This window comes from Gossypium arboreum, chromosome 8 (genome assembly GCF_025698485.1).
Source record: "Gossypium arboreum isolate Shixiya-1 chromosome 8, ASM2569848v2, whole genome shotgun sequence".
NCBI lineage: Eukaryota > Viridiplantae > Streptophyta > Magnoliopsida > Malvales > Malvaceae > Gossypium > Gossypium arboreum.
Genome location: NC_069077.1, coordinates 91,686,232 through 91,709,217, shown reverse-complemented (window position 1 = coordinate 91,709,217; position 22,986 = coordinate 91,686,232).

Genomic DNA, 22,986 nt, shown 5'->3' with positions numbered 1-22,986 from the left:
TTAACAACTCGAGCCATCGTCTTTGTCGCAGATTTAAGTCTCTCTGAGTCATCAAATATTTGAGACTTTTGTGATCCGAATACACATGGCACTTCTCACCAAATAAGTAATGTCGCCATATCTTCAAGGCGAACACGATGGCAGCTAATTCGAGATCATGGGTTGGATAATTTTTCTCATGTGGCTTTAATTGTCTCGACGCATAGGCCACAACTCGACCTTCTTGCATCAATACGCAACCTAACCCATGTAGGGAGGCATCACTATAGATGACAAACTCTTTGCCAGATTCGGGCTGTACTAGAACTGGAGCTTTCGTCAAATGGGTTTTCAATTGGTCGAAACTTTTCTGACACTTTTCCGTCCATTCAAATTTGACATCTTTCTGAAGCAGTTTTGTCATGGGTGTGGCTATCATCGAGAATCCTTTCACAAACCGTCGGTAGTAAACCGCAAGCCCCAAAAAGCTCCTAACTTCGGTAACATTCCTTGAGGTTTCCAATTGACTATGGCGAAATTTTGTTCAGTCCACCCGACGACACCGTCGCGGACACCACGTGCCCCAAAAAGCTAACCTCTTTCAACCAAAATTCACATTTACTGAACTTTGCGTATAACCGCTTATCTTGTAAGATTTGCAACACTAGCCTCAGATGTTCAGCATGTTCAGTTTCATCTTTCGAATAGACCAAAATGTCATTGATAAATACAACTACGAACCGATCCAAGTATGGCCTGAAAATTCTATTCATTAAATCCATAAACACCGCAGGGGCATTAGTGAGCCCAAACGGCATCACCAAGAATTCGTAGTGACCGTACCTCGTTCTAAAAGCGGTTTTGGGTATGTCCGATTCTCGGACCCTCAACTGATAGTACCCCGACCTCAAATCTATCTTTGAAAACACCGAGGCTCCCTTTAATTGATCAAACAAATCATCAATTCGTGGCAATGGATATTTATTCTTTATCGTCACTTTATTGAGTTGACGATAGTCGATGCACAACCTCATGGTTCCGTCCTTCTTCTTCACAAACAATACAAAGTCGCCCCATGGAGAAAAACTTCGGTCGAGCGAAACCTCTATCCGTCAATTCTTGCAATTGAACCTTCAATTCCTTTAATTTCGTTAATGCCATACGATACGGGGCTATTGAAATCGGCGTAGTACCGGTACAACCGATGCGAATTCCACTTCTCGAACCGGTGGCAATCCGGTAACTCCTCGGGAAAAACATCTGAATACTCACAAACCACTGGTACCGATTCGAGTTTCCTTTCCGTCTCTTTACTTCCAAACACATACGCAAGGTATGTTTCACACCCTTTTTCACATACCTCCGGCGGTCATAGAAGATATTATCATTGGCGCTCCTTTTAAATCGATGAGACTCGACTCGGACTACCTCATTATTTGCACTCCTCAAATCAATGGTTTTCCTTTGCAGTCCACCTTTGCATCATGTACGGTCACCAATCCATACCAAGAATAACATCAATTCATGAAATGGTAGAAGCATCGGATCGGTAGGAAAAGCGAGATTCTCGAATTATTAGGGGCATCTCTTGCACACTTTATCAACAAGCACGTATTGACCCAAAGGGTTTGACACTGAATTACGAACTCATGAGACTCAACGGTAGAGTCTTCTTGGATGCTAAGGTTTCACATACATATGAATGAGTAGAGGGGTCAATCAATGCAATCACAATAGTATCAAAGAGAGTAAAAGTACCGGTGATAACGTCGGGGAGGATGCCTCCTCTCGTCTGCGGATGGCATATGCTCTAGCAGAGCACGGGTCTCGGATCGGACGGCCGTATTAGAGGCTCCTCTCGATTACCACCCCTACCTCCAGAGATTCTGGGGCCTACCTCCGTAGTCGTTCCACTAGGTCTTGCACCTTGCGTCTTATTCCTCTCATCTAGCTCGTGCAATCTCTAATGAAGTGGTCCTTGAACCGCATCCATAACAGCCCTATTAACAGACTTACCCCAACATTCACCTAGGTGTCGTCTTCCACATTGGGGCATTGGTCTCTCTTGACGACTATTGCCCACACTAGCTACTGAAGTAGCTCTGGAGTCCGTCAATGGTCGGGCTCTAAAGGAAATTCCATGATCGTCCTCGACTTCTGGTGTCCTCCACGAACCTCTTTACAGCCGAGAACGGAGCTTTACTAAATCGATCTTTTACGGTAATCTCTTGCTTCAAATTCAGCCTTCTTCTTCTCCTTCCCAAGTTCTTCCGCCTTGCGAGCTCGTTCGACTAGTGTCACGAACTCCTTTATCTCCAAAATTCCCACTAGTAACTTTAACTCTTCATTCAATCCTTCTTCAAATCTTTTGCACATCGCAACCTCATCAGCCACACACTCCGGGCATACCGACTAAGTCTTACGAACTCATGTTCGTATTCAGATCTGATCATCCGGCCTTGCTTGAGTTCCAAGAATTCCTTACGCTTCGATCGATGAACCGTTGACTAATGTATTTCTTTGAATTGGATTGAAAGAAATCCGTGTAACTCGTTCATTTGGGACTATGGAAATTAAAGTCCTCCACCAATAGTAAGCTGAGTCTCGCAACAAGGATATAGCACACTTAAGACATTCATCGGGTGTGCATGACAGTTCATCTAACACTCTAATGGTGTTATCGAGCGAACTTCGGCTTTTCAAGCATCATCGATAACTATGGCCTTGAACTCCTCGGCCCGCGCTTCCTAATCAAGTCCACAGGTGGTTTACTCAGCCTCACAGGATCAATAACTGGAGGCATTGCGGGCTCTTGGGGTGGAGTATTTAAATTCGGGAATGGTTGGACAGCCGGGTTGGTTCGGGCATATTGCGCGACCCACTCATTCATCATAGTGAAGAAGGCTTGTTTCGCCCCTTCATTTTGATTATTCGCGGATGACTGAGGCTCAACAGGCGGTGTCCCTTGCGCAGGAGCAGCCGCTACACTTTCAACGTCATCCGCCAAGGGTCTCTCTATCCCGGGTTCCATCGCTAATCAAAACAAAAATTTCAACCGTCAGAAGTCATCACATTATTAAGCACTATCAATTTGGCATGTATAGCTAGACTCACACGCTCTATGGTAGTCCTAGAACCGACTAAACCATAGCTCTGATACCAATAAAATTGTAACACCTAACTTCGTGACCGGCCGATTGTCGGACACGAGGGGTTAACGCCAAATCCTCTCAAGATACCAACCAATTTGACATTACCAGTCAGGCTGGAAAACTGCGTCACCGTCGCCTTAAAAATCATATCTCGAGTTTCAAAACTCGGAAATTGGTTTCGTAAATTTTCTCTGAATTTAGACTCATATACCCATCCATGGATTTATTTTTAGAATTTTTGGTTGGGCCAATTGGTACAGTTTATTAGTTAAAGTCACCCATATTACAGGGATCGACTGCTCTGACCTTCGTGCGTTACAACTTGGATATCTCTCTGTACAGGGCTTTAATACTGGTGCCGTTTGTTTCTAATGAAACTAGACTCAAAATGGAATCTTTACATATAAGGCATGACTCCTAATTCTTTCTGGATAATTTATGGAAAATTTTCAAAGTCGCGACAGGGGTCCCAGAAACCGTCTGGCCCTGTCTCACGAGAACTTTAATATCTCTCAATATACTGCTCATATGGTCGTTTCGTTTCGTCCATATAAAATAGATTCATCAAGGTTCAATTTCATAATTTACTCACTATTTAATTCTACTTCTACTATTTTTAGTGATTTTTCAATCTCATCTCACTGCTGCTGTCCGCAACAGTTACTGCAGTAGACTATGCCAATTTCATGAATCTTTCCTTGGCCTTAATCATCCATCATACATGATACAAATTATGGGCACCATATCAAAATTAGAGTTTCTAAGACTCGTGGCTATAGGTTCTAGCATCTCACTCGACGACCACATAGGCCATTTTCACATGGCTTAAAGTTTACAACCCACAATTCGACAAAATATAATAGCCTATACATGCCAAATGTTCTTCAACAACAAAAACAATACCACAAGATTTCAGCCGGTGTGATGACTTCAACGACGGTCCCGATCATGCAAACAATACGAGTCCGAGAGACCTAAAATGGGTGACAAGAAAAACACCGAGTGAGTTTACAACTCAGTAAGTCATAAGCATTAATCAATCCACTGATAAAGTTACTACTACATGTACAACAAATAGGCTAGGTACTCGTCCATACCGAATTTATACCATAATACCTCGGACCTTTCGGTCCAATCTCGTACCAATTCATACATCCACATTTCATATTCTACACAACAAGATAATCGAAGCATTTTTACACATTAACTCATTTTCCAGCACAACCATACACACTTCAATCATCACATAGATTTAAGGCTTACCAATTTCAATCCCCAAGCATGAACGAATTCTCTATTTGTCATGAGCTCGAGGTACTTACCTGATCCGCTGTCCATACTCAATTCAATGGAGACACACCCTCCATATATATAGAGTACGCACACATAGTGCTTACCACTCGATTTCGCACACTTAGTGCCACGTAATTTAAGCTCGCACACACGATTGCCATACCCTCCGAACTCGCACACCCAAGGTCAGTATTTTTCCAGCTTGCACACTTAGTGCCAAATATTTCCAGCACGTACACTTAGTGCCATATATTTCCAGCACGCACACTTAGTGCCAATCTCGTCACCATACACACGTATTGCCCGCACACATAGTGCCGAAAGCAAACTTTCTACACATTCCACTATTTCTATTACATTCAACAATTATCCTCATTCCATACACATACAATTTCATTTATACATATATATATCATTCCATTAAACACAATTGCATAGATTTTCCAATCATTTAAGCAATATCAAACATATGTGCTTAATGACTTACCTTGTGTTCGGTAAATAATTCCAAGTCGGCTACTCGATGATCTTGATTTCCCTTGTTGGGCGCCTCTCCTTTAGGATCTTGAGCTTAAACAAATAAATTAGCTCATTCAACCGCTTTGGTACATATATTGGTATCCACATTTTAATGATCTTATGACATACGAACGACATAGTAAAATTTTTATCTTACTACCTTACGTTCTTAGCTATTCGGCTAATAGCCTTATGCAATTACCATACTATCAATAATCCAATCACATTCATTACTCAAGTATAGTATTTTCACATTCGGCAATAATATTACATACAATAGCCGATTCTTCTTACTTTGTATTTATGCAACTATTTGATCATTAGTTTAGTTCAAACACCCATACACCAAGATTTATCAAGTTTAGCATGAAACATAACCTTAATCCTCAATGACCACTATGGCGAAAATCCTAGTCAACCCAAAATCACAATTTCTAACACATAATTGTTCATAACACAATTAAAGCATCCTCTCCATTCCAACACTTCAAGACACATACATTTCCCACAAATCTCCAACTTCATATTCGGCCTTAGTGTACATACACAAGCTGATTTTTTTCTTCCTATCATCCAACCTAACTATATGAATATTTAACTAGCTCACACTTCACCCATCCACAATCACTCATTTAACACAAAGAAAATAATCAACTCCCTTCACTATCTACCATGGCCGTATACTTCATGCACCACCCAAATCCAAAATTTTAACATGGGCTAGTTAAAGAACTTAGTAATCAACTTTCATTAAGCTGAAATTTCAAAATCTAACATGAATTACTAACCTTGTTTTGAGCTTAAAGTTGACCGAAATCTCCCCTCCCCCTTTCTTTCTTCAATTCGGCTAAGAGAGAACCAAAGGAAATGAAGCTCTCTTTTTTTTCTTTCTTTGCTCCATTCACGGCAACTTGGGGGAGGCATCCACACACTTTTTTTTTTCTTATTTTATTCCCCTTTCTTTTAAATTCCTTTCTTTATTTTAGTTTGTCTCCCATAATCCAATTTCTTATTATAATATCTAAGGCAAACAAATATATTGCCCATCATCAATCTAACTTGGCAGCCACCATAAGGAAAATTTGGCAATTTGACATGCAAGTCCAAGCATTTTCTAATATGTATCAATAGGCCACTTTAACATTAGCCTAGCACATTTCTCAATTTCCTCACATAAGTCCTTTCTAATAAATTTCACCTACGAATGACGAAATTAAGGCATGAAATTTTCACATATGTACGTTCATGCACAATAAACATAGAAAATAATAATTAATTATTCTTGTGTCTCGGTTTTGTGGTCCCGAAACCACATCCCGACTATGGTCAATTTTGGGATGTCACAGCTTCAGTCAGCAATGTCTTCAGAAACTCTACTGACACTTTTTTGACCATTCAAACTTAACGTCTTTCTGTAGCAATCTCATCATTGGAGTCACTATCTTGGAGAATCCTTTCATAAATATTCGATAGTAACCAGCTAAGCCCAAAAAGCTTCTAACCCCGGTTACATTTTTAGGTGCTTTCAATTCAATGATGGTAGAGATCTTACTTGGATCAACTCGAATGCCATCACTCGAAACAATATGACCCAAAAACCCTACTTTTTGGAACCAAAATTCACTCTTACTAAACTTAGCATACAATTGCTTTTCCCGTAAGGTTTGCAACATAGTCCTCAAATGCTTCGTATGCTCTATCTCATCCTTAAAATAAATCAAAATGTCATCAATGAACACAACGACGAACTTGTCCAAGTATGGCCGAAATATCATATTCATTAGGTCCATAAATACGGCCGATGCATTTGTTAACCCAAACGGCATGACAAGAAATTCATTAGTGGTCATACCTCATTCTGAAAGCTGTCTTAGGCACGTCCGACTCCTTAACTCGCAACTGATAGTAGCCGGATCTCAGGTCTATCTTAGAGAATACAGTGGCTCCCCTCAACTGGTCGAACAAATCATCGATCTTTGGAAAATGATACTTATTCTTAATAGTTACCTCGTTCAGTTGTCGATAATTTATACATAGCCTCATCGAACCATCTTTCTTCTTTACAAATAATACGGGAGCACCTAAGGCGAAAAGCTCGGCCTTGCAAAACCTTTATCCTTCAGTTTTTGCAACTGTGCTTTTAACTCTTTCAGCTCTATTGGTGCCATCCTATACGAAGCAATAGAAATAGGAGCTGTTCCTGGCACCAGTTTAATACCAAACTCTATCTCTCTATTAGGAGGTAATTTGGGTAATTCCTCTAGGAACACGTCTAGATATTCACATACTATTGGTACGGGCTCAATCTTCAACTCAGTTTCCTTAGTGTTCAGTACAAAAGCAAGGTAGGCTTCATACCCTTTTCTCATATATCTTTGAGCAACCATTAATGTAATTACAACCGACGGTGTATCCAATTCTTTAGAATCAACCCGTAGAATCTCACCATCTGGGCACTTCAATTTAATATACTTACTACCACAGTTTACAATTACATCATGCAGGGCTAACCAATCCATGCCAAGAATTACATCAAACTCATCAAATGAAAATAACATAAGGTTAGCCGGGAAACAATGACTCTGAATCGTCAAAGGACAATTCTTATAGACTTTATCGACCAAGACTGACTTGCCTAATGGGTTCGACACTCTGATAATAAATTTTGTAGGTTCAATGGATATATTCGTACTAGCTACCAATCTCATGCAAATGTATGAATGCGTCGATCCCGGATCAATTAAGGCAACACCACAAGTATTAAGAAGAGAAAAAGTACCCGTGATGACGTTAAGAGCAGAGGCTTTCTCTCGAGCGTGTATTGCATACGTTCTTGCCGGGGCTCAAGCCTCTGATTTTATAGTGTCTCTAGCCACAACTCGACTACCACTAGCATTTCCAGGATCTCTTGGAGGTCTACCTCTTGGAGTAGGAGTACTCGACTTCGGAGCTAATTCCACCTCTTTATCGGTTCGCTCTGGGTAGTCTCTAAGGAAGTGGTCAAGAGAACCACATCTGTAGCATTCACAACTCTTCATTCGGCATTCTCCAAAGTGAAATTTATTACAACTTTTACACTTCGGCTTTTGGTCATCTACACTCCCCACACTAGTCACCATCGGGAGGAAGACTTCTGATTACATCGTTTGTAGCCCCTCGCTCTACCCGAATATCCTACCGATGAAGTGGAACGTTCAAGTTGGCTCCTTGATTTCTTTGTGGAAAATGAGAGCGTCTTACTGCTGGATCTCTTGTTTGCAACTCGAGCTTCTCTCTTAGCTTGCTTCCTTTCATTATTAAGCTCCTCAGCTTTCTTGGCTCGATTAGCTAATGCAGAAAACTCTCGTATCTCAAGAATCTCAATCAACAGCTTAATTTCCTCATTCAGACCTTTCTCGAAGCGTTTACACATTTCTGACACTATTTGGACCTATTTAGTTGCATACTGACTTAGTATCACGAATTCCTTTTTATATTCCGATACCGTCTTATTTTCTTGTTTGAGTTTTAAGAACTCCTTTCGCTTCGAGTCTAAGAATCTTTGACTGATGTATTTTTTCTTAAACTCCGGTTGGAAAAATTCCCAAGTGACGTTTTCCTTTGGTACCACTGAAGATACAGTTTTCCACCAGTGGTATGCAGTATCCTTCAAGAGAGATACAACACACTTTAAACACTCCTCAGGTGTACAAGATAACTCATCCAATACTCGTGTAGTATTTTTGAGCCAGAACTCAGCTCGTTCAGTATCATCATCAATTTTAGCTCTAAATTCCTCAGACCCCGTCCTTTCTAAGCTTGTTTACAAGGGCTTTACCAATTCTTATAAGTGCCATACCTCGTGGGACTTCCTCCTCTGGTCGGTTAGGGGGCGGGGGAGGTCGTGGCATATTGGAGCAATTTCTCAAATAATCCCCAAACTACTCATCCATCATGTCAAAAAAGGCGGCTCTGGCCTCTTCTCGGCCTTCAGACATAGGCTTTCTACTACTAGTAGAAACAACTCGTTATACGGAAGCTGGAGCATGACTTTCAACTCTCTCGAACTCATCTTGTGCTTGATTGGAAGTCATTTACTATATTCAAAGATAATTAAACAGTTAGGAGATATCATACTACCAACGTTCATATAATGGCATGTATAGCTAAACTCAATACACTTTACAGTAGCCCTTGAACCTACTAAATCGTAGCTCTGATACTACTAAATGTAACACCCCTTACCCTTTCCCGAGACTGGGACCAGGCATGAGGTATTACCAGACATATACTCGAATATTTTCAGGAAATACGAGTTATAAAATTTTGTTCCAATTTGAACTCAATCAAACAATATCTTAGTGGCCCCATTATGGGCCTACGAGGCCCAAAACATACATTGAAAATGGTCCAGGACTAAACCGAGGACCTAAGAAAATTTTAAGAAAATTTCTAGGTTAATGTCTCACACGCTCGTGTGCTTTGGGGCACACCCGTGCCCCCTACCTGTGTGGATTTAATTGAATTTATTTCCTATTTTGAACCTATAGGGGTTTTCACACAGCCGAACACACGCCTGTGTCCCTAGTTCGTATCCCTCACACGGCCTAGACACGCCCGTGTGATCACCCGTGTCTAAGAACTTGGACATTCTGTTTATAAAGTCAGCATGCATTTAGGGGCACATGGCCAAGACACACGCCCGTGTGCTAGGCCGTGCACTCCACACGGTCAAGACACACGGCCGTGTCTCTACCCGTGTGTTTACTACTATGCATTCTGACTTAAAATTTTTAGGTGCAAGGGACACACGGCCATATCACACGCCTATGGGGCGGTCCATGTGTCACACACGGCCTAGACACATGCCCGTGTGTCTACCCATGTGGACCTTGTTAGGCTATTTTCCAAGCTTTTGGTTACCCTCTATCAGCTTCATACTCTTATAGATTACCATAATATTTAACAAGGCCTAATTATACATCCCAAATGACCTTGATATATCTCATTGCATGTAAACCTCATCTCATCAGTTTTATACATGCTCGATTATCCCCTTTATATTAAGGATTTCTATAACTGGTAACTCAATTAAGCTTGGGTCATTATCTTAACTCATTGCTAATTATAACCTAGTCATCCCTTGTGATTTAGTTACATTACATATACTTAATTGTGATATGCCATATTTAACCATCATAAGAACATTGGGCATAAACATGCACAAATTTGTAGGTTATAACCCATATCAAAAAGAGCCAATTTCCATGGCCATATACAAGTGAGCACGTATACTTTTATAAGCCTTCATGTTGGCTAATCAAATGACACATATAACAAAATAACAAAAGCCCTATACATCCTATTGAACAAAATAAAAGTATCTATATACCAAAGCTAGACAAGATGATAGTGTGTTGATTCTCCAACTGTCTTCCAATCTTTACAAGTCCTCGAGCTCTGTAAGATAGGGAAAAGACAGGGGTAACCATTTACATGCTTAGAAAGCCCAAATAACTGGAAAGTAAACTTATGATTAGTTAGCATACATCCACATTAGGCAACAAAATCAACAAGCATGAAATAGTTTCCTTATCACATGCACTCAATCAAGAAGTTAGTCTCATAACAATACACCATGTAAATTTGTCTTAGATGAGCTCATCATTCAACATTTCATTTTTATATCTCATGTTAATCCCGTTGAGTTTCTCAGAAGTCTTGATGGATTATCCATTTACCGTCAAATCATAAGAGTGATCATCTCAAGTACGCATTGCCGTGAACCTCACATCTTATGGCGGGATTACCAATCCAGGCTAAATCCCCCGTAATATCAACTCATAGGGTGATGTCGGGATTACCAGTCTAGCCTAAATCCCTTGTAGTGACAAACACTCGTAATGAGCTCAGATCTGAATTACCAATCCAGCTAAATTCAGACCCTAGTCAGATTACCCGTCCGGGCTAAATCCACAATACACACATATTCTTCGAGAAGCCCGATCACTCAAGAAACACCCGTCCGAGCTAGATCCTTTCTATATTTGAGATCAATGGATTACCCGTCCGGGCTAAATCCTTTTTCTGCAACACATGCAGGATCTCAAGTCATGTGAGCCATGGTTTATCCATCGAATTTCCCTTCTTACTTCAACTGGGACATTTATTATCATATTATTATTATTAACATATTTCATTAATTTTCATGTCATCATTATAGCCAAATATCATACATTCATAACACATGTAATTAGGCATATTAATAGTTTACTTAAAGTTATTCAAACTTACCTGGTATTCGTTTTGGTTTCGCGTTTCGGTTATTCTGAAACCTTTTGTTTTCCTCGATCGACCTCTAAAATTTGTTCCTCAGGGTCCATAACAATAAAATAAATCATCAATATCTCACGTTATTCTTTTCGGGCCTAAATTTCACCCCTGAGCAAAATAACCGTTTTGCCCCTAACATTTCACATTATTTACGATTTAGTCCCTAGGCTTGTATGATGAAATGCATGAATTTTCTACATTACCCAAGCCTAGTAGAATGTGATTTCCTCTTATAGAAGCCCACATTTTTCCATAATTTTACATTTCTACCACATATTTTACACCTTTTGCAAAAATGTCCTTTTAGGGGTTTTTCATGAAAATCACCTAGAAAAAGATGTTTAACACACATCCAACTTTCATATTCCTCAATAAACATTAAATAATAAACATGTCACACATGGGTCACTTTGCAAACATGAACCCTAACTCAAAATATGGGTAGAAATGGAGAGAGTAAGCTATCGGAATTTAAAAAATACGAAGAACATTAAAAATGGGGCTTAGGAGTAGTTACTATTAAGCTTGAAAATGTTGAAAACCCTAGCTATGGAGGGCATGAGAAATTTGGCTAGATGAGGGAGAAGAATGGCTGATTTTTTCCTTCATTTTCCCAATTTATTTCATTAATTAGCCAAATGACCAAAATGCCCTTAAGCCCCTTTCTTTAAAATTTTATCCATACATGCCCATTTTTGTCCAAAAACTTAGAAATTGGGAAAATTGCTCCTTAAGGACTTCTAATTAATGATATAAATCAATTTCATACAAATTTCTTCTAGAATCTAAGTTTTGCACTTTATTCAATTTGGTCCTTATTTTCCAATTGGACACCTTACTCATAGAATTTCTTCATGAAACTTTAGCACATGCATATTTTCATATTTTAGACCTCATAATAATCATAAAACGAATATTTCAATGTTATATTTGTGGTCCCAAAACTACTATTCTGATTATGCCTTATTTTAGGATGTTACAAGATTACAAAATGTAGGCGACTAGCCGATTTACTCTACTTGCTTGGCTTTCCCCTGATCCAAGTCTGATATTCAGGTTTCTTGATCTAAAATAATAAAAATTCACTCATTTAATCTCTAAATAAATTAAGCAATCATAAGTTCATATTTTTGGTAAAATGACCATTTTACCCTTAGACCTAGGGGTAAAATAGGCTAAAAAATCAATTTTTATCGAATTTCTTCAAGTATTAAGCCTAGTTGAACCCTTTTTACTCTTATAGTGACCTAAAATTCCCATTATTACACAACATTACTTTATATTTTTGTAAATTTTACAAAGTAGTCCTATTAGGGTTTTCATGAGAAGTTCTTTCACAAAAGTTGTTTACTACACAACTAAGATTCATTTTCTTCCATAAAAACTCAGAAATAATCATAAATCCTTTCATGGAAAATCCCTAAACTATCAACCATTTTGCAAATTGGTCCCCCATTAGCTAGCTCATGCCATAAAGGCTCCAAAAGTACCAAAATTATCAAAAATGGGCATCTAAATCACTTACTTGAGCGAGAGATGAATGGTTGAAAGTTCAAGCTTCCAAAACCCTTAGAATGGCTGAAATTTTCGATGGAGGAGAAAGGAAAAATGAAAAAGATGAAGGCTAGTCTCTTAGAGTATTATTTTATCATACATTATGTCATCAATTTGCCTAACCATTTGACCCATTGATTTTCTTGTCCCTATGGCTGGCCATACCTCTTTATGGGGGTCTAATTGCACTTTAAAGGCCTCCATTTATGGCTCTCTATATATTTAACACCTTTGGCTAGCAAATCACAACTTTTCCCTTTATGCGACTTAGTCCCTTTTCACAATTAGGTTCACAAACGTTAAAATTAATTCACCGAATTTTTCATACACTAATATAATCATGCTATAACACCAATAATAATAATAAAATGATTTCTCTAACTTTAGATTTGTAGTCTCGAAATCACTGTTTCGACTCAGCCCAAAACCTGGCTGTTACATTCCAAGTATAAATACCCCTTCACACTTCCTTATTTTTCATCAACTTATTCATCCACACATCTCTTCATGCATTTCCCTCTTCCACTTTCCTGCATTTCCAATTTTCTTTCTTCCTATTTTCGATTTCCCCTATTGAAAAAGAACTGGCAGGATCCTTGGAGCAGTAGTAATCAAGTATTTGTGAAGGCCTTGGGATCGACAGAACAAGCAAAGAAAAGGAGAAGCACACTAGTCTAACTTCAGAACATCACTGGCATCTATTTTCTAGTTCCCTCCTCTTAACCTTTTCAATTTATGATGTGATCATGAATATGAATACTTGTTGTGTTGATGTTCTTGAATTAATTAAAATGAGTTAAATCTCATTCATGTTAGATTAATTGCATTACGTCCACTTACTTTATTAAAATCATGTTTGTGTTGTTATAAGCCTTGGTAGTTTGTTCAATTAAATAAAATCATGGCTATGCTATGCTTGCTTTTTAATTGTAAGGTAACGGAAGAAATAATTGTTAATTGGATTGAACATTTGTGCATGTTTAATCTTCTAAGGTTGTTGAAGGTTAAATTAGCGATGGTATTAAACAATACTTTAGCCTTGCATAACTTGAAAGATTATTGTGATTAAATTGTTTCAATATAGAAATATATTGTTACCACACTTTATCCTTACTTGCTTATGAAAATTAATTAATTGTTTGAATTAACATAGAAATATGTTTAAGAGATTAATTGATTTAGTAAGTATGTATGTCATTAGTTAACAAAAGACCAAGTTGCCATAAAATTATTCGTAACAACATGAGCATAGTTTTAATAATTCTAAGTTAAAGAATAAAATTGATCTAACACATATATGTCATATTGATTAAAATCGTTTTTAGAATTTGTGCATTTGGAATTTTATTTTCTTAGTTAATCACTTAGTTAAATTTTATTTATTTTTATTTCATCTCTTCAAAACAACATAATTTTCATCACCAAATTTTTTAATTTTACATTTCATAAATATTCACTTGCACAATCTCTATGGGTGCGATAACTCGACATACTGTTACTTTATTACTTGTTACAATTGTCTATACTTGCACATTTCTATCGTTCCGATGACTCTTATGAGAAGTTCATATAAACTTAACCCAACATGTAATCTCTTAAACCATAATTTCTTAAGATTTTTAGACATAAAATCCATTTATAGTATTTTGTTCCATATCTTGACCATACTATTCATTTTCATTTCTTTCAGTAGGGCATTCATGATTTATTACTTATCTTATTATTTAAGACAAATTCACTTAGGCCACACATAACTAGAATATGTTACCATAACAATTTCTAATTAACATACTTGTTCATTCACTTTCCTCTCATCTCATTTAGTTATAAGTCTCTTAATTCATAACACTTGGTCTTGCTTATAGCAATCCATATTTATATTTAATTTATGATCAATGTTTTAGTTTATTTTCACTCATAATAAACTCTTATGTGAATCGGATATATGACAACCACTCAAATACACCAAAGATCATGAGAGCATAAATTGCACCAAACCAAGAGGCACATAAGTGCAAGGTCCAAATGCAATATTGTTGGAAAAATCAGTTTAGAAAACAATGTCAATAGGCATAGTGGAAGTTTAAAAATTTCTTTGAAACTGAGTCGTCGTGTTATTTATAGTAATAAACTTAATTGAAATTATACATGTATTTTGTACAATGCGTCTAAAGTCGATATCAGCTTTCTACCAAATGATCATCTTTGCTATTCTCGAACCACAAATTACCTTGAGTGTCGGCTCGAGTAACACAAACCAAATTATAGAATGAAAACTTTTATTTATTTTTTAGTAGGAAAGTTAATCATCTCTTTAACCGAAAACTATGTGTTTTTCCTAAAAAATAGAATTTATTTTGTAAAATAAATTTTCACTTTTTTCTAACAAAATAATGACATATGTGAAGTGTCGTAAATTGCTCAACATATAGTTCATATTTATAAGGAATTAGTACAAGAGTTTTGCTCGAATAAAACCTGATTAAATAATAATATTTTAATAGAAAATACAACTTCTACTCTAAGTAGAAGTATAGGTGGTGGTGACGCCCTTGGGAATACACTAGGGTTGCCGCCCCTTGCATATTACATGGCCCTATTGGGTCTTTCATGTATTAAGTCCAATTATATGTGATTCTTAAACTTTTATCCATCCCAATATTTATTTTCTATTACCCAAAATATTATTTATTTAAACAATTAATTAAATTAATTTCTCAACTAAATAATTTTCTCAACTTAATTTTAATTACAATAACATTGTCATGATAACTTTACCATAATAGAATTTATGATAAAAAAATACTTAATTATCTTATTCAACAAACTCATAATGACTTAATTAATTTAATTTTCACTTGAACTTTAATTGTCTAATTATAATTAATTAAATAATAATTGAAAAACTTTAAATTAGTTTCTAAATCATCTTTTATTTAGTAAAAACACATTTACTGACGTAATAAATACATGTAATTTATTTCTCTTAATTCATTGTTTTCATTCATTTCATGTTATTGGTTCTACATACATTATTTTAAGGAAATATATATTCTTGAAAATTTAGAATAAATACATGAAATTAATTTCGTCCAAACAGATAAGCATGTAATACATTTTTCTTAGTTTTCCAAAATTTAACCTGGTTCCTAGCTTTAATTATGGTAAATTTTAATATTTTCAATATTTAAAATAAATCAAGCATACATTATACAAATACATATAATAATCATGTCAAGAATGACAACAACAATCCATAAATAAAATAAAATAAACAAGTAAAACAATAACAGTAATGATTTAACTGCATAAATAAGAAACTAAAATCAAGAGCTTAACTGCATAGAGCATGGAACGTAGAGGACCACAGTACAATTATCCCATCACATAAAATTCACGCAGATCAAAGACGAATGGTTTTATACTTTTTTTTTTTTTCAAAAAAACCCGAAAAGCCAAAACATTCTTTTTTCTACATTTTCCAGAAAGCATATAATTTTGCATATCTCAACAAAAAATTCCAGATTCTAAAAAAATTATAGGTTTTCTAGATTCTAGCAAGAAATTCCAGATGTGAGTAAAATTGTGTTTGTTTTTAAACTCAGATTTCATACTCTTGAACCGCCTTTAGTTTGGGTTATGTTCATCTACAATCTGAATATGTAAAAACTATGGACACTGGCTCTACCCCTTCATTCAGTTTTCTCGCCTTCATCACTACTTTCTGTATTTAATTCATTATCTCATCCAACTAAAAAAAGGTAAGGCTTGTGAATTACAGAAGGAAAAGCAACAATGAATAACTAGAAATTGTGAAAAAAATATGTTATTAGATATAACTAAAACAATTTCTTTTTATTCTTTAGCTCACATTTTCTAAACATTTTGAGGAAATTTTAAATTTTGTACAAATATTATCAACAATTTTATTTAATTTTTATTTTGTTTAAATTAATTGTTTATTTTTTTGGTATGATTTAAATTAACTATTTTAATTCATATCCAAAACAAAACTAATTTTAACTTAAATATGTTTTTATCATATTATTATCTAACTTTATAAATATTAAAAACAATATTTATAAAATGTTTTAGATATGATATTTTTATCATATAAATTTAGTTTTTTTACACTTTTTAAAAACTTTTATTCTAATTTTAATGATAAGCAGATTTTTAACTAAATTTTATTTTAATTAGTTTTAATTATAATATTTATCTTTTTTAAGGTAAACTTTTAATTTTAATCCTAAATTTTATATATATTTTTAACAAGTATTCTAAATTGATTCCATGCCTTTTGGTGGCTCAACAAAATAATGAGCTATTGATGAAAAATCATGGAATTTGTCCCACTGGTTCTGCACTATTCCCTGAAATGAATATTGCAGTACGCAATAATTATAGAAATGAAAAATATAGAGGTCATAGTTGTCGCCATGGTTGTAGACGTAGTGGGGGACGTGGTCGAGGACGTACTAGTAACCATTATCATTGTGGTCATAACAGTGGTACTTTTAACCACTAGAAAAAGAATAACAATGAATGACAAGAAAGAGGTGATCAAAATAATCCTTCAAAGATTGTTGAGAATTTATGCTACTACCGATGTGGTATGAAGGGGCATTAGTCACGTAATTGTTGTACGTCTGAGCATTTAGTGAAACTTTATCAAGCATCCGTTAAAAAGAAGAGAAATAATATGGAAACAAATTTTATATCCCAAAATGATGAAATGGAGGTCAAAGATGAAGATATTTACTATGATACTAAAACTGGCCATGCCTACAAAGGTGATAAATTTCATGACCTTAATAATATAACTCACCTAGATGTGGTAGATTTCTTTGAGAATCATTAGAAAATTTTATGTTATTTTGACATTTTTATCTTGTTTTAAGTATGCTTTATTTTCTTGTATAAAGAATAAGTTATATATTCAATAAATATTTGCAACGTTTCTTATATTATATTTTATTTATTTTTATGAAGAATATGAATGTTCAACAAAATTTCGTTGGACCAAAGATCAATGGAGACATGTGTCTTGCAAATAGTGCTACAATACACACGATACTCAAAGATAAAAAAAATAATTTTCTCATTTGGAAATAAGTGATGCCCATGTTAATACAATATTAGGTAGTTCCAAACTTATTGAAGGCTCCGGAAGAGCTATTATATTATTACCTAAAGGTACAAAAATTATCATTGAAGATGCTTTATTTTCCACTAAGTCTCAATGAATTTTATTGAGTTTTAAAGATATTCATCTTAATGGATATCATATTGAGACTATGAATAAGAAAAATATTGAATATCGATATATTACAAATATTGAAGGTGGAAAAAATATGTTTTGGAAAGGCTACTTGCTTTTTCATCAAATTTATATTTTACACATATTAATTCAATTGAGACACATGTTACTACAAACCAGAAGTTTGTAGAACCACATACTTTTACTATTTGGCATGACTGGCTAGGCCATCCCGGATCTATTACGATGCAAAGAATAATCGAGAATTCAATTGGGCATCCATTAAAGAACCATAACATTCTTGAATTCAAAGATTTCTCTTGTGTTACTTGTTCTCAAGGTAAATTGATTATTAGACCATCACCAGATAAAGTTGGGATTGAATCACCCGCATTTCTGGAATGTATTCGAGGTGACATATGTAGGCCTATTCATCCATCATATGGACCATTTAGATATTTTATGGTATTAATAGATGCATCTAATAAGTGGTCATATGTGTGTTTATTATCGACTCGCAACCTAGCGTTTGTGAGACTACTTGCTCAAATAATTTGATTAAGAGCACAATTTCCAAATTACAAAATAAAACTATTCGTCTTGATAATACTGGTGAGTTTATGTCCAAAGCTTTCAATGATTATTGTATGTCAATTAGGATAAAAGTTAAACATATTATAGTTCATGTTCACACACAAAATGGTTTAGCTGAATCATTTATCAAAAGCCTCCAACTAATAGTTAGGCCATTGCTTATGAGAACAAAGCTCTCTGTTACAGCTTGGAGATATGTTATTTTGCATACGATAGCACTTGTTCCCTTCAGGCCAATAAGTTATAATAAATACTCCATATTACAATTGGCTTTTGGTTAGGAGCCAAATGTTTCCCATCTTAGAACTTTTGGATGTAAGATATATGTTCCAATTACTCCACCACAATGCACAAAGATGGGTACTCAAAGGAGGTTGAGAAAATATGTTGGTTATGAATCTCCTCCTATAATTAAGTATGTTGAATCATTAATTGGATATTAGTGCACAATACAGCTGGTAAGAAAAATTACATAAAATGGATCATTAGTATCTCAATTAGATCCTCGAACAACTCAATGTGAACAAGCAGTTCAAAGGATCATACTTTTGCAAAATATTGCCAATCAACTGTCATATTCATTTACTGACCTAAAAAGAATTACAAAATCTCACATACCATTTGAAAATGTTCCAATATGAATTGATATCCCAATAGGGCAAACTGTTAGTGCAAAATAAAGTAATCCATGCCTAAAGCGTGGAAGACCAACCGGTTCCAAAGATAAAAATCCTCATAAAAGGAAAGTGCCCAAGAAGAGACCAAAGATATAACTAATCAAAAAAAACCCCCAAAAGAGGTTCAGGTACGTGAAAATGGTGATAACGAGAGATCTTAATAAGTTATGTTACTTCAGGGAAAAGATGGAACCTGAAAAATATAGTTGTTGACAACAATTTTTCTTATAATGTTGCTATTGAAATAGCAAAAGAAAATGAGGATCCTAAGCCTAAATCTATTGAGATTTGTAATCACTCAATTCCTTTGTTTCATTATTCTTTGTGAATAAGAGAATAGAGAGCATTTACCCAAACACTTTGTGAGCCCTCTTTCTGTTGTTCTTTTGGTTGTTTTTTTGTCATAAATTGCTTCCGCTTTACAATTGGTGCCTTGGAGGAGTTCTTAAGGAATCCTCACTCGAGTAAAGGCTGACCTAGGTGAGTTTGGATGAGTGAATCACCTAAGACAGCACGAATTTTAAGATAAAAGGTCTAGCTCCGTGACAAGTGGATGTAGAAATATAAAAGATTAGCCAAAATGGAAAGACACAATTCAAGCAGAATTAAATTCACTTTCTAAACGTGAGGCTTTTGGACTTATAGTCCAAACACCTAAAATGTAAAGCCGGTAGGATATATAAATAGATATTTATAGCACAAGGATTTTTGCAAAGGCCCATAATTGATTACGAGGAGACATATTCTCCTATGGTGGATGGGATCACGTTTAGATACCTTATTATTCTAGTAGTACATGAAAAACTTGACATTCGTGTAATGGATGTTGTTACAACCTATTTGTATGATATACTCGATAGTGAAATTTATATGAAAATCACTAAAGGATTTAAAATCCCAAAAGGATATAGAGTTTCTCGAGAAAATTGCTCGATCAGATTAAAGAAAAGTTTATATGGATTAAAACAACCTAGACATATGTGGTAAAATCATTTTACTGAATATTTTTTAAAAGAAGGTTATAAAAATTATCTAATCTATCCATGTGTTTTTGTAAAAAGGTTTGGAACAGACTTTGTGGTCATTACTATTTATGTTGATGATCTAAATATTATTGGAACTCCTAAAGAGCTTTAAAATGCAATAAATTATTAAAAAAAAGAATTTGAGATGAAAGGTCTTGGAAAAATAAAACTTTGTCTTAGCCTGCAAATCGAGCATTTTAAAGATGGTGTTCATGTCCATCACTCAACTTATACGGAAAAGATCTTAAAGAAATTTTACATGGATAAAGCACATCTATTGAGTACCCCGATGGTTGTACGATTGTTAGATGTAAATAAAGATCAATTTCATCCTTACGAGAACGATGAAGAGTTTCTTGGTCTTGAAGTACCATATCTAAGTGCCATAGGGGCATTGATGTATCTTGCAAACAACACATGACTTGATATAGCTTTCGTTGTAAACTTGTTAGAAAGATTTAGTTCTTCTCCAACACGTAGACATTAAAATGGAGTTAAACATGTGTTTAGATATCTTAGAAGGACCATTGAAATTGAGTTATTTTATTAAAATAATTCAAAATCCCTATTAGTTGGCTATTCTAATGTTGGATATTTATTGGATCCGCATAATGGTCGATATCAAACGGGATATTTATTTATATGTGGAGGTACTGTCATATCATGGTGTTCAACAAAGTAGACATTAGTTGCTGCCTCTTCAAATCATGCTGAAATAATTGCAATGTATAAGGCAAGTCGAGAGTATATTTGGCTAAGGTTATTAAACCAATATATCCAGAAGAAATGTAATTTGCCTTTATAGGAAAAGATGTCAACTATCTTATACGAAGATAATGCAACATGTATAGCTTAATTGAATGTTGGTTACATCAAATGTGACAGAACGAAACATATTTCACCAAAATTATTCTTCACTCATGATTTTGAGAAGAAAGGTGACATAGAAGTTTAACAAATTTGTTTTAGTGATAGTTTAGCAGAATTTGTTACTAAGGCATTGCCAACTTCAATGTTTGAAAGACTACTACACAAGATTAGAATGCGTCAATTGAAAGATGTAATGTGATATTGTTATTAGGGGGAGTCAAAAAGATGTTGGACTCTTTTCCGTTAACCAAGGTTTTGACTCACTAGGTTTTCCTGGTAAAGGTTTTTAACGAGGTAGCTTGTAATAATAGCTTATGTACTCTTTTTCTTTTATTAGGTTTTTATCCCATAGGATTTTTCCTAATAAAGGTGTAATAGGCCTATTTTGTCTTGCCCGGGCCCAATATATCAAACAGTCCTTTAATGTCCATTTACAAAACTATTAACCCAAATATAACCCAAATTCAAAACCCAAGCGCAAGCCCAAAAATTCAAAGCCCAAACGGCCCAAAATATTTTAGAAGCAAAAACCTAGGGTTTCCCTTTGCTGCAGCCTAGCCTCCCAAAGATTGTCTGACCTCTAGCGCCTCCAGACGCTTCTACGCCGAAGTGCCAAGACACGCCCTTACGCAAAAAAGTAGACAAATAGCAGCAGAGCACAACAGCACAAGGAGAAAAGAGACAAAAATGTTGTATTTTTTCTCATTCGGCTATAAAGCCATCTTCTTTTTCAATTGTATTGGGTTACGAACACATATAGAAAAAATAAGAAATACACAAATAGAGAATTAAAAAAACCGAAGTTTTAAGGTGGTTCTTCTATTCGTATTTTGGTTTTAGTTTCATTTTTTTTTTTTTGCTTTTGTAGATAAAAACTAGTGATTAAAAAAAAGGGCTTACCTGCATGCCTGGGGCCCTAGGCCAAGTGCCTTGGCGGAGGTGGAGGCGTCGGACGCCAATGAAGCCCCAAGTCGGTTAGGACCGAGACGCGGAGAGCAGCATCTCTCTCCCTCCTCTTTCTCCCCTTTTCTTTTTTTCTTTATTGAGTGGGGAAATGATTTTTTTTTAAAAAAATTATCTTTTATAAGCCTTAACGAACGACGTCGTTTAGGGCCTATTTCAATGGCCTTAAAATGGCGTCATTTAGGCTCCAGACCCGTGTGACTCGACCAGCGAGCATCAAGATCCGCGTGTTTCTGCTAATCGGGATAATTGTGCGCGTGGTCCTTCCGCATTTTATTATGTTTTAATCCAGTTTATTTTTATTCTTAATTTATGCCTTTGAATTTTATTTCAGTTTCAATATGGTCCATTTGAAACTGCGCATTTTGGAGGGCGGGGTTATTCCCACTTTAGTCCCTCCTTATTATTCACGTGTTTCGAATCGGTCCCTTATTTCATTTTTTTACCCGAATTCCCCTTTAAATTTTATTTGGATTTTGATTTAGTCCTTTTTTATATACTTGCGTTTATCTTTTTTGCATTTGGACCTAAAAATTTTATTTTATTTTCAATCAAGCCCTTATTCATGTAAATTTGAACTTTTTTATTTATTTAAAACCATTTTATTTATTTTAAACTTTGTATTGAACTGTTTTATGTCACTTATTTTGAATAGTTTTATATACATTATTTGTTTTAAATATTTTATATATATATTTAATTGTTTTATTAGTTTTTGTAAGTTTTTGTATATTATTGTATTAAACTTTTACATGTATATATTTATATTATCTATTTTAAATATTTTA